The 12,338-nt window shown below is 46.0% G+C and overlaps 1 protein-coding gene across 1 annotated transcript in view; it reads right to left on the bottom strand.

The window, feature by feature from the left end:
* Positions 1-12,052, bottom strand: part of ZBTB5 (zinc finger and BTB domain containing 5) — a 28,936-nt gene extending 16,884 nt beyond the window's left edge. Inside the window, exon 1 of the mRNA XM_077251547.1 lies at positions 11,643-12,052. The gene's annotated coding sequence lies outside the window, so the exon portion shown is untranslated. The remainder of the gene's footprint in view (positions 1-11,642) is intronic.
* Positions 12,053-12,338: the final 286 nt, after the last annotated feature.

The raw sequence follows: 12,338 nt of genomic DNA, 5'->3' as shown, positions 1-12,338 counted from the left end.
TTGGTTCCTGATATGAGATACTGCTTCTGCCATAACTCTGGAGAAAACCCTTGGGGCCGAGGAGATCCCGAAGGGAAGAACATTGTGCTGGAAAAGTAGAATCTTGCGATTCAGCTGAACCGCAAATCTCAGATACTTCCTGTGACAAGGATGTATCGGGATATGAAAGTAGGCACCCTTGAGATCTATTGTTGCCATATACGAATGAGGAGCCATATACGAATGAGGAGCTATCAGAGGAAAGGCTGATTTTACTGACTCCATTTTGAATTTGCGGTAGGTGATGTATTGATTGAGAGCCTTTAGATTTATTATAATTCGGGCTTGCCCTTAGGGCTTTTTTACCATGAATATACGTGAATAATGCTCCCTTCCCTGTTCGTTTACTGGGACCATAGAAATTGCTCTCGAGGTCATCAGGTCTTGTAACCCTGACATCATCAATTTTTGAGTCTCCCAAGATGACAGGGAGGTGACTCTTAGGATCCTGGGAGGGGGGGGCTTCGAACTCTATAAAAAGACCCTGCTGGAAAACACTTAAGACCCAGGGGCTGTTGGAGATATTCCGCCAACTGTGAACAAAGTTCGAAAGCCTCCCCCCTACTGGATCGGAGTCATTGCTTTTCTTGCTGTGACTGCTGGGGGATAAGGATATTCTTGGGTTTCCCCTTAGCATAGCTCAATCTACCAGTTTTCCCTTTGCCCTTAACCTGGGAGGGCTAAGACTGGGAGGGCCGAAAAAAACGCTTTCTGGGAGGTCTCTGTTCAGGAAGAGTCTTTTTCCTGTCCGTGGCTTTTTCCAGGATATCATCTAATGAAGGCCCGAAAACAGTCTCCTTTAAAAGGAATGGAGCACAATTTTATTTTAGAAGTCACATCTCCACTCCACATCGTGAGCCAGAGAGCTCTTCTGGCTGAATTAGTCTGGACTAAGGATCTGGCGGCTACACGGATTGATTCCATGGAGGCGTCTGCAAGAAAACCAGTTGCTCTATGTAAAATAGGCAAGGACTCCAACACATCATCTCTCGGAGTTCCCTGAGAGATGTGGTTCTCTAATTTTTCCATCCAGCGGAAGAGAGACCTGGCTACACAGGTAGATGTTATATTAAACCTAAGAGCCGAAGTGGAGGTTTCCCAGGATTTTTTAAGTAGGCTTTCAACCTTCCTATCTAAGGCTATGTGCACACGTCAGGATTTTGTCAGGATTTTTCATCAGGATTTGTAGCCAAAACCAGGAGTGGAACAATTAGAGGAAAAGTATAATAGAAACATATGCACCACTTCTGCATTTATCACCCACTCCTGGTTTTGGCTACAAAACCTGAGGAAAAAGCCTGAGAAAATCCTGACGTGTGCGGGTCATTCCATGTCAAGTGAACCAATGATTTTTACCACTATATTTTTAATTCTTTTGAGATTTTGTTATTTGGTAATAGTGTGTCAGAGAATGCAAAATGTGAAGAAGAAAAAAATTCTAGATTTTTTTTTTTATTTTTTATTGATTTTCAAAGTTCGGAAAAAGTGCGAATTTCGGTGTTGCCTGCCTTTACATTTCTCCCCATAACTCAGGCTAGAAAAGAGATAGAGAAACAAAATAAACACCATTCTACTCAGAACAGTACAGGCTTTCACCAGATATGTCACAAGAGTATCTTTGATAATATTTTACCTATGTGAACGCAAGCGCAAAACTTTAAAACGCATTTCCGAAAAAAACGTTTAATTTAAACATTTCAAAAACTGCACATGTGGCTGCTATGCTCCTATTCACATCTGTACCAAAATAGAAGATGGGATCATGATGGGATCATATTTTAAAAAATAAAACTATTACAGTGTCAGTTCAAAAATCTTGATTTCAGATCTGCTCAGCCTGTGGTGTAAAGGTGTGGGGTCTATAATTACCAAATAATCCATGATTGCTAGATATTACTGTATTATTTTATTATGTTAGAGCTTAGAAGCAGGAGAGGACAGAGGAGAAGCTTTGTTAGGGCTGAGGATGACCAGGGGTAGACGGTGACTGTAGAGCAGATGACCGGCCGGCAGCTCGGGCCTCCACAGACCGTATTCACACCTAATCTTATCACCCAGGAAACTCCTCAAATGGAGGGAGAAAAATACTCCTAACATCCAGTTCATGTATTGTACAAACCAGGACTACGAAGAGGAGGAGAGTTTGTTATAACATCGGTTACAGAACCCATCACAGGGACTCAGCAAATACCAGACTGTCATCCCATGTAGTGGAAATAAAGACAGTGACGTCCATGACGTGGTAGAAGGCGGCACAAGATCGGCAATGGATGACACAACTGGCTATGTGACATGTGAATATGATCAGCGCTGGCGGCTACTGGACTCTCCAAAGATTGTGAAAATGAAGACGTAGAAAGGACTTTTCTGTACTTTCTGGTCCAGCGCCGTCCTTTGTGTATCCAAGAAAATCAGACGTTGTAAAAGTGAACAAAATATGACTCAGGTGGAGCCGAGCACCATGACAGGCCGCACATACTCTGACACAGAAGGAAACGGCCATTGCTAGTGAGCGCTTATGGGCAAGATGACATTTCATCCTCCAGAAGGGACACATTGATGATAGAAGGCCAGTGTAAAAACCTACTACTAATTGTTTGATTAGTTCATATTTTATAGAACGAGGATTTAACTACTGGACTATTCTTCGTAAACACTTCAGAAATGACATGTTTAGTGATATAGTAGAAAAAAAAATTGTTCCATGTATAAATAGGTGGTAAAAATATTGGTTCTTTTAATCTTGTTTGTAACATCATTAGGATCAGACTGTATTTAGTAAACCACACTTGAGGATGTGATCACCTTTTATCTTTTGGCTTGTTCAAAGAATTCAGGTTAAAAATGCTGAGCAAGTTGTTATGATGATTAAGATGTATTTATTCTGGCACTTCAGTAGTTGTTTTTTGTGTTTCTTTATTGTTACATATAAATGTTGAATGCAATAAGTTGTAATTTGAAAAGAAAAAGGGAAGAAACTCACACAAACATAAAATCAGATGATTCAAGGCTTAAAAAAAAATACAAATGTGATAGATCCCAAGTTGAATCCCTGTACAAATATAAACAAGGACACAAGTAACACGCATGCATGTTTTCACAATTTTAAAAAATACGTTTTTTTCAGAATTGCGCATCAAAGTTTTTAATTTGATTTCTCCAAAACAAAATATAAAGAAACATAGTCTTGTGACATATCAAATGAAAGCCGGTACTGTTCTGAGAAAAATGATGCCTCTCCCAACTCTTTATCTTAATTCTAGCCCGAGATATGATAAAAAATGTAAAGCCATACCAGGCCAAAATCCATGCTTTTTCAAAACTTTAAAAATCTGTAAAAAATTAACTGATGAAGAAAAAAATTCTAAACTTTTAATTTGTATTTAACTAAAGTTGTACTTCATAAAAACAAAAAATAAAAAAAATCTAAAGACGTAAGGTAAAAAAAATATTCATATTTGGATCACTTGATATGGAATGACCCGTGCACATACCCTAAAGGATCTTTTAACCGGGAGGAGTCTTCGAACGGCAGGGAAGTCTTTTTTGCCACCTTAGCCACCTGAACATCTATTTTTGGGATATTCCATTTAATTAAGTCCTCATCCAGAGGAAACCGGTGTTTAAAGTCTGACGGGGTGGTTAGCCGTTTCTCTGGAAGTTCCCACTCCTGATTGATCATATCAATGATACTCTTATGTATGGGAAAGCCAGTCTGTTTATCAGTATGTATGCCAAATAACTCATCCTATATAGTCTGAGGAACGGATTCCTCTTTTAGCCCCATAGTATTCCGCACCGCGGACACGAACTCTTCAATATGTTCAGAAGAAAAAAGGTATTTTCTGATTTCAGGAGTTTTATGAGGTAGGACATCTTCCCATTTAACTGAGGATGACGCATATGAGCCTGCGCACTGCAGTACTTTGCTCTGCCCTCAACAGCTGCGGCGTGAAGACCAGAAGAGGACGTCATGGAATGAAGATGGTAGGCTCCGGACCGGACCTGAGACACCCATCGGACCCGGACCGCAGCAGGACTGCAACAAAATACTAGTGATGTTTTGGAGTGGTTTTTTTTTCATTATTTTTTCCCCTCATAATTGAGTGACACCAAAATGTTTCCTCTATGCTTGGTTACAAAAAGTAACCATTACTGACTACCACATTTTTTGTTCTTGATTTCTTTTAGTGTTTCTTAAAGCCAGAAAGTTGCCATTTGAAATGACTTTAGTTTTGTGCCATGTCTGTGATCTGCTTTTTTTCTACAAAATTAAACAACTGAATAAACATCCTCCAAGGCCGGTGATTCCATAATTTTTGTATGTACTATTATTCACACAGGATGTAGAAAACAAACCAATTAACATTTTAAATTAAACCTACTACAAAAATAATTTTAAGCTTTTACAATGATCCTATCTCACTATATCTACATCACTTGTGTGTTCTTGTGAGGAGCAAAGAATAGAATGGAAAATGAAGAGGGAACCATCCTAAGGCCGGGGACACACTTAACGTATAAAAAAAGGTCCGTTTTTCACGGCCGAGAATCGCACAAATGTTTCAAAAACAGTGATCCGTGTGCAGTGCGAGGATGCGATTTCCTCGCATCAAATGATCCGTGTGACATCCGTGTGACATCCGTATGGCATCCGTATGCCGAGATTTTCTCGCAAGCCCGACATCTAATGGATTTATGTGCTCAAATGTTCGGGAAAACATATATATATATATATATATATATATATATATATATATATATATATATATATATATATATATATATATATATATATATATATATATATATATATATATATATATATATATATATATATATATATATATATGTCATTGAGACACATATATATATATTCTGTATTTATATTTCATTCAGCGCGATATCTGTGAAAAGTCGGTAATTCAATTGCCGGCTTTGCATTTCTCCTGCACAAACCCGACAGGATATGAGACATGGTTTACATACAGTAAACCATCTCATATGCCCCTTTTTTTTGAATATTCCACACTACTAATGTTAGTAGTGTGTATGTGCAAAATTTCAGCACTGTAGCTGCTAAAATAAAGGGTTAAATGGCGGAAAAAATTGGCGTGGGCTCCCGCGCAATTTTCTCCGCCAGAATGGTAAAGCCAGTGACTGAGGGCAGATATTAATAGCCAGGAGAGGGTCCATGGTTATTGGCCCCCCCGTGGCTAAAAACATCTGCCCCCAGCCACCCCAGAAAAGGCACATCTGGAAGATGCGCCTATTCTGGCACTTGGCCACTCTCTTCCCACTCCCTGTAGCGGTGGGATATGGGGTAATGAAGGGTTAATGCCACCTTGCTATTGTAAGGTGACATTAAGCCAGATTAATAATGGAGAGGCGTCAATTATGACACCTATCCATTATTAATCCAATTGTAGGAAAGGGTTAAAAAACACACACACACGATTAAAAAGTATTTTAATGAAATAAACACAGCGGTTGTTTTAATATTTTATTGCTCTCTCATTCCATTTTCAGACCCTCGCTTGGCAAAACAATAAACACACAAGATACATACCCTCTCTGATGAACTGTCACGTCCCACGAAGTAATCCATCTGAAGGGGTTAACTAATATTACAGGCACCAGCTGCGATAAACCACTCGCTCGTGCCTGTAATCCCCGGGTGCTGAAAGGAAAGCAGTGATCTATACTTACATTCAGTCGCGGTGAGGCGCCCTCTGGTGGATGTTCTCATGAACTGCAGCCTGGGAACTTTTTCCCACGCTCCAGGTCATATGAGGACATCCACCAGGGGGCGCATCACCGCGACTGAAGGAAATGTAGGTCAATGACCTATAGTTACCTTCAGTCGCGGTGATGCGCCTCCTGGTGGATGTCCTCATATGACCTGGAGCGTGGGAAAAAGTTCCCAGGCTGCAGTTCATGAGAACATCCAGCAGGGGCGCATCACCGCGACTGAATGTAAGTATAGATCACTGCTTTCCTTTCAGCACCCGGGGATTACAGGCACGAGCGAGTGGTTTATCGCAGCTCTGCCTGTAATATTAGTTAACCCCTTCAGATGGATTACTTCGTGGGACGTGACAGTTCATCAGAGAGGGTATGTATATTGTGTGTTTATTGTTTTGCCAAGCGAGGGTCTGAAAATGGAATGAGAGAGCAATAAAATATTAAAACAACCGCTGTGTTTATTTCATTAAAATACTTTTTAATCATGTGTGTGTGTGTTTTTTAACACTTTCAAACAATTGGATTAATAATGGATAGGTGACATAATTGACGCCTCTCCATTATTAATCTGGCTTAATGTCACCTTACAATAGCAAGGTGGCATTAACCCTTCATTACCCCATATCCCACCGCTACAGGGAGTGGGAAGAGAGTGGCCAAGTGCCAGAATAGGCGCATCTTCCAGATATGCCTTTTCTGGGGTGGCTGGGGGCAGATGTTTTTAGCCACGGGGGGGCCAATAACCATGGACCCTCTCCTGGCTATTAATATCTGCCCTCAGTCACTGGCTTTACCATTCTGGCGGAGAAAATTGCGCGGGAGCCCACGCCAATTTTTTCCGCCATTTAACCCTTTATTTTAGCAGCTACAGTGCTGAAATTTTGCACATACACACTACTAACATTAGTAGTGTGGAATATGCAAAAAAAAGGGGGATATGAGATGGTTTACTGTATGTAAACCATGTCTCATATCCTGTCGGGTTTGTGAAGGAGAAATGAGAAGCCGGCAATTGAATTACCGGCTTTTCTATAGAACACCGCTGCGTATTTCTCGCAAGTCACACTGCAGGTCCGTGTGTAATCCGATTTTTTCTCGCACCCATAGACTTTCATTGGCGAGTCTCGGCCGAGATACGCTGACAATCGCAGCATGCTGCGAGTTCCCTCGGATCCGAAATACGGTGGAGAAAATATCGGATGATGGGAGCTGCACCATAGATTAACATTGGGCCGAGTGCTATGCGATTTTTTATCGCATAGCACTCGTCCGTATTACGGTCTAGTGTGACCCCGGCCTAAGGTGTGATCAAAGCATATGCAAGTACCAGGTTGCGACGGCCGGTTCACACACACCCAATCTCAGCTCACACACTTTGTTTTCTGGACTGACATGTCTTACTTCAATCCATATTGTGGCGATAATGGCTCAGTGGAGGGGGGGGGGGTAGTGCACGGATATTCCGAACTTTACTATTTAATAAGAAGCCAAGAATTGTTTTCACATGGGGAGATTTGAAGCAACAAGGACAGTAAAAACTGACACGAAGCAAAATTCAGACCAGCATACTGAAGTGCAAAAAAACAAAAAACAGGGCATTCTTCACCTAAGAGAAAAAGAAAACCTGATGTGTGGAGCCGACTACCAGCTTCCCAAACTTGGCACTACTTAGGAAAGGTTCACATCTACATTGGATCCACATTGGCAGATCCCATCATAAAAGAGTGGAAATGCAACATGCTTTTTTCCCCTGTGACATCAGACCATGCTAGGAGTCTACAGGATGACACTCATGTGACTGATGCAGCTCTCCACAATTTTAGGTTTTCTGCTCCTGTTGGAACAGGAAGGCAGAACTATGAATGGTGATGAACGCTAGCATCATAGCTTCCGTATTCCATGAGGAGGCGGCCACCATAATTAATAATTTACTGATATTAGTGGGGTTTGGTCATTATTTATTGTATAATTCTTGCAGTTAAAGATAACGCAGCTTAGTGCATCACTCAGCACCACACAAACATACACACCCTATCTCAGCACCACACAAACATACACACAGCACACCCGATCTCAGCACCACACACACTACACAGCACACCCGATCTCAGCACCACACACTACACAGCACACCCGATCTCAGCACCACACACACACTACACAGCACACCCGATCTCAGCACCACACACACACTACACAGCACACCCGATCTCAGCACCACACACTACACAGCACACCCGATCTCAGCACCACACATTATACACAGCACACCCGATCTCAGCACCACACACTACACAGCACACCCGATCTCAGCACCACACACACTACACAGCACACCCGATCTCAGCACCACACTACACACAGCCAATCTCAGCACCACACACACTACACAGCACACCCGATCTCAGCACCACACACTACACAGCACACCCGATCTCAGCACCACACACACTACACAGCACACCCGATCTCAGCACCACACACTACACAGCACACCCGATCTCAGCACCACACACACACTACACAGCACACCCGATCTCAGCACCACACACACACTACACAGCACACCCGATCTCAGCACCACACACTACACAGCACACCCGATCTCAGCACCACACATTATACACAGCACACCCGATCTCAGCACCACACACTACACAGCACACCCGATCTCAGCACCACACACACTACACAGCACACCCGATCTCAGCACCACACTACACACAGCCAATCTCAGCACCACACACACTACACAGCACACCCGATCTCAGCACCACACACTACACAGCACACCCGATCTCAGCACCACACACTATACACAGCACACCCGATCTCAGCACCACACACACTACACAGCACACCCGATCTCAGCACCACACACACTACACAGCACACCCGATCTCAGCACCACACACACTACACAGCACACCCGATCTCAGCACCACACACACTACACAGCACACCCGATCTCAGCACCACACACACACACTACACAGCACACCCGATCTCAGCACCACACACACACACACACTACACAGCACACCCGATCTCAGCACCACACACTACACAGCACACCCGATCTCAGCACCACACATTATACACAGCACACCCGATCTCAGCACCACACACTACACAGCACACCCGATCTCAGCACCACACACACTACACAGCACACCCGATCTCAGCACCACACACACTACACAGCACACCCGATCTCAGCACCACACACACACACTACACAGCACACCCGATCTCAGCACCACACACACTACACAGCACACCCGATCTCAGCACCACACACACACACTACACAGCACACCCGATCTCAGCACCACACACACTACACAGCACACCCGATCTCAGCACCACACTACACACCGCACAGCCAATCTCAGCACCACACACACTACACAGCACACCCGATCTCAGCACCACACACTACACAGCACACCCGATCTCAGCACCACACACACACTACACAGCACACCCGATCTCAGCACCACACACACACTACACAGCACACCCGATCTCAGCACCACACACTACACAGCACACCCGATCTCAGCACCACACACTACACAGCACACCCGATCTCAGCACCACACACACTACACAGCACACCCGATCTCAGCACCACACTACACACAGCCAATCTCAGCACCACACACACTACACAGCACACCCGATCTCAGCACCACACACTACACAGCACACCCGATCTCAGCACCACACACTATACACAGCACACCCGATCTCAGCACCACACACACTACACAGCACACCCGATCTCAGCACCACACACACTACACAGCACACCCGATCTCAGCACCACACACTACACAGCACACCCGATCTCAGCACCACACACACACACTACACAGCACACCCGATCTCAGCACCACACACTACACAGCACACCCGATCTCAGCACCACACACTATACACAGCACACCCGATCTCAGCACCACACTACACACCGCACAGCCAATCTCAGCACCACACACACTACACAGCACACCCGATCTCAGCACCACACACTACACAGCACACCCGATCTCAGCACCACACACACACTACACAGCACACCCGATCTCAGCACCACACACACACTACACAGCACACCCGATCTCAGCACCACACACTACACAGCACACCCGATCTCAGCACCACACACTACACAGCACACCCGATCTCAGCACCACACACACTACACAGCACACCCGATCTCAGCACCACACTACACACAGCCAATCTCAGCACCACACACACTACACAGCACACCCGATCTCAGCACCACACACTACACAGCACACCCGATCTCAGCACCACACACTATACACAGCACACCCGATCTCAGCACCACACACACTACACAGCACACCCGATCTCAGCACCACACACACTACACAGCACACCCGATCTCAGCACCACACACTACACAGCACACCCGATCTCAGCACCACACACACACACTACACAGCACACCCGATCTCAGCACCACACACTACACAGCACACCCGATCTCAGCACCACACACACTACACAGCACACCCGATCTCAGCACCACACACTATACACAGCACACCCGATCTCAGCACCACACACACTACACAGCACACCCGATCTCAGCACCACACACTACACAGCACACCCGATCTCAGCACCACACACTATACACAGCACACCCGATCTCAGCACCACACACACTACACAGCACACCCGATCTCAGCACCACACACTACACAGCACACCCGATCTCAGCACCACACACTATACACAGCACACCCGATCTCAGCACCACACACACTACACAGCACACCCGATCTCAGCACCACACACTACACAGCACACCCGATCTCAGCACCACACACTATACACAGCACACCCGATCTCAGCACCACACACACTACACAGCACACCCGATCTCAGCACCACACACACTACACAGCACACCCGATCTCAGCACCACACACTACACAGCACACCCGATCTCAGCACCACACACACACACTACACAGCACACCCGATCTCAGCACCACACACTACACAGCACACCCGATCTCAGCACCACACACACTACACAGCACACCCGATCTCAGCACCACACACTACACAGCACACCCGATCTCAGCACCACACACACTACACAGCACACCCGATCTCAGCACACCACACACACTACACAGCACACCCGATCTCCGCATCACACATTACACACAGCGCATACACACAGCATACACAGCGCGCATACACAGCGCGCACACACACAGCGCGCACACACACAGCACACACACATTACACACAGCACACACACATTACACACAGCACACACACATTACACACAGCACACACACATTACACACAGCACACACACATTACACACAGCACACACACATTACACACAGCACACACACATTACACACAGCACACACACACATTACACACAGCACACACACATTACACACAGCACACACACATTACACACAGCACACACACATTACACACAGCACACACACATTACACACAGCACACACACATTACACACAGCACACACACATTACACACAGCACACACACATTACACACAGCACACACACATTACACACAGCACACACACATTACACACAGCACACACACATTACACACAGCACACACACATTACACACAGCACACACACATTACACACAGCACACACACATTACACACACATTACACACAGCACACACACATTACACACAGCACACACACATATTACACACAGCACATACACACAGGAGGGATGTAAACACACAGCAGCAGCAGCAGGAGGCGGGGCAGGGCTTCGGACCAATACGAGCTGTCACCTCAGTCACGTCTCACCTGTGTCTCAGGCCCGAGGCCTCGGTCACACAGCGGCTTCTTTGTGTCTCTCGGCTCCCCGGTGCACTAATCTTGGCAGCGGCCTCCTCTACAACCTCCGGCTACCGGACGTGACGAGCGCCCCGGGGCGGGAGGGAGACAGAGCGCAGCAGACAGGGGGGTGGAGAGGGGCGGGAAGATAACACAGACACAGGCGCTCCAGACAGCAATGACAAGCGCCAGGCACAGCGCTGCGCCCTGATTGGTCTCGTCCGTGCGTAGCTATCGCGAGATTTGAGTTGTTTTCTGCTCGATGCTTGCGCGCTTATAGAATACGCGATACAGGCGCCGGCACCGATCGCGTCTAGTGATAAGCTGGCACTGACTTGGCAATGGTTACTGCACAGCCGTCTGGTACGGCGGCCACATCCTACCACGCGTGCGCGGTTCTTGTAATCAATGGGCTCATTGTGACTGGCCACGCCTACTCGCTGTGTTAACCACGCCCCTTCTGTCACCAGCGCTCATTCTTTATTCTGCAGAGCAGGTGGGTGCGGAGTGTCCGGGGATTAGTGTGTGGGGTATTGATCCCCGCTGCAGACACTGCACACACTGTCCTGCAGATCATCAGCTGCTCTGTGCAGACTGCAGGCCAGGAGTATGGCTGCTCTCCTCCAGAAACTGCTCCTCTGGGTGTGTGCTATATCCCCATTCACT

The sequence above is a fragment of the Ranitomeya variabilis genome, chromosome 1 (genome assembly GCF_051348905.1).
Source record: "Ranitomeya variabilis isolate aRanVar5 chromosome 1, aRanVar5.hap1, whole genome shotgun sequence".
Classification (NCBI taxonomy): Eukaryota; Metazoa; Chordata; class Amphibia; order Anura; family Dendrobatidae; genus Ranitomeya; species Ranitomeya variabilis.
This window is presented reverse-complemented; position numbering and strand designations above follow the sequence as displayed.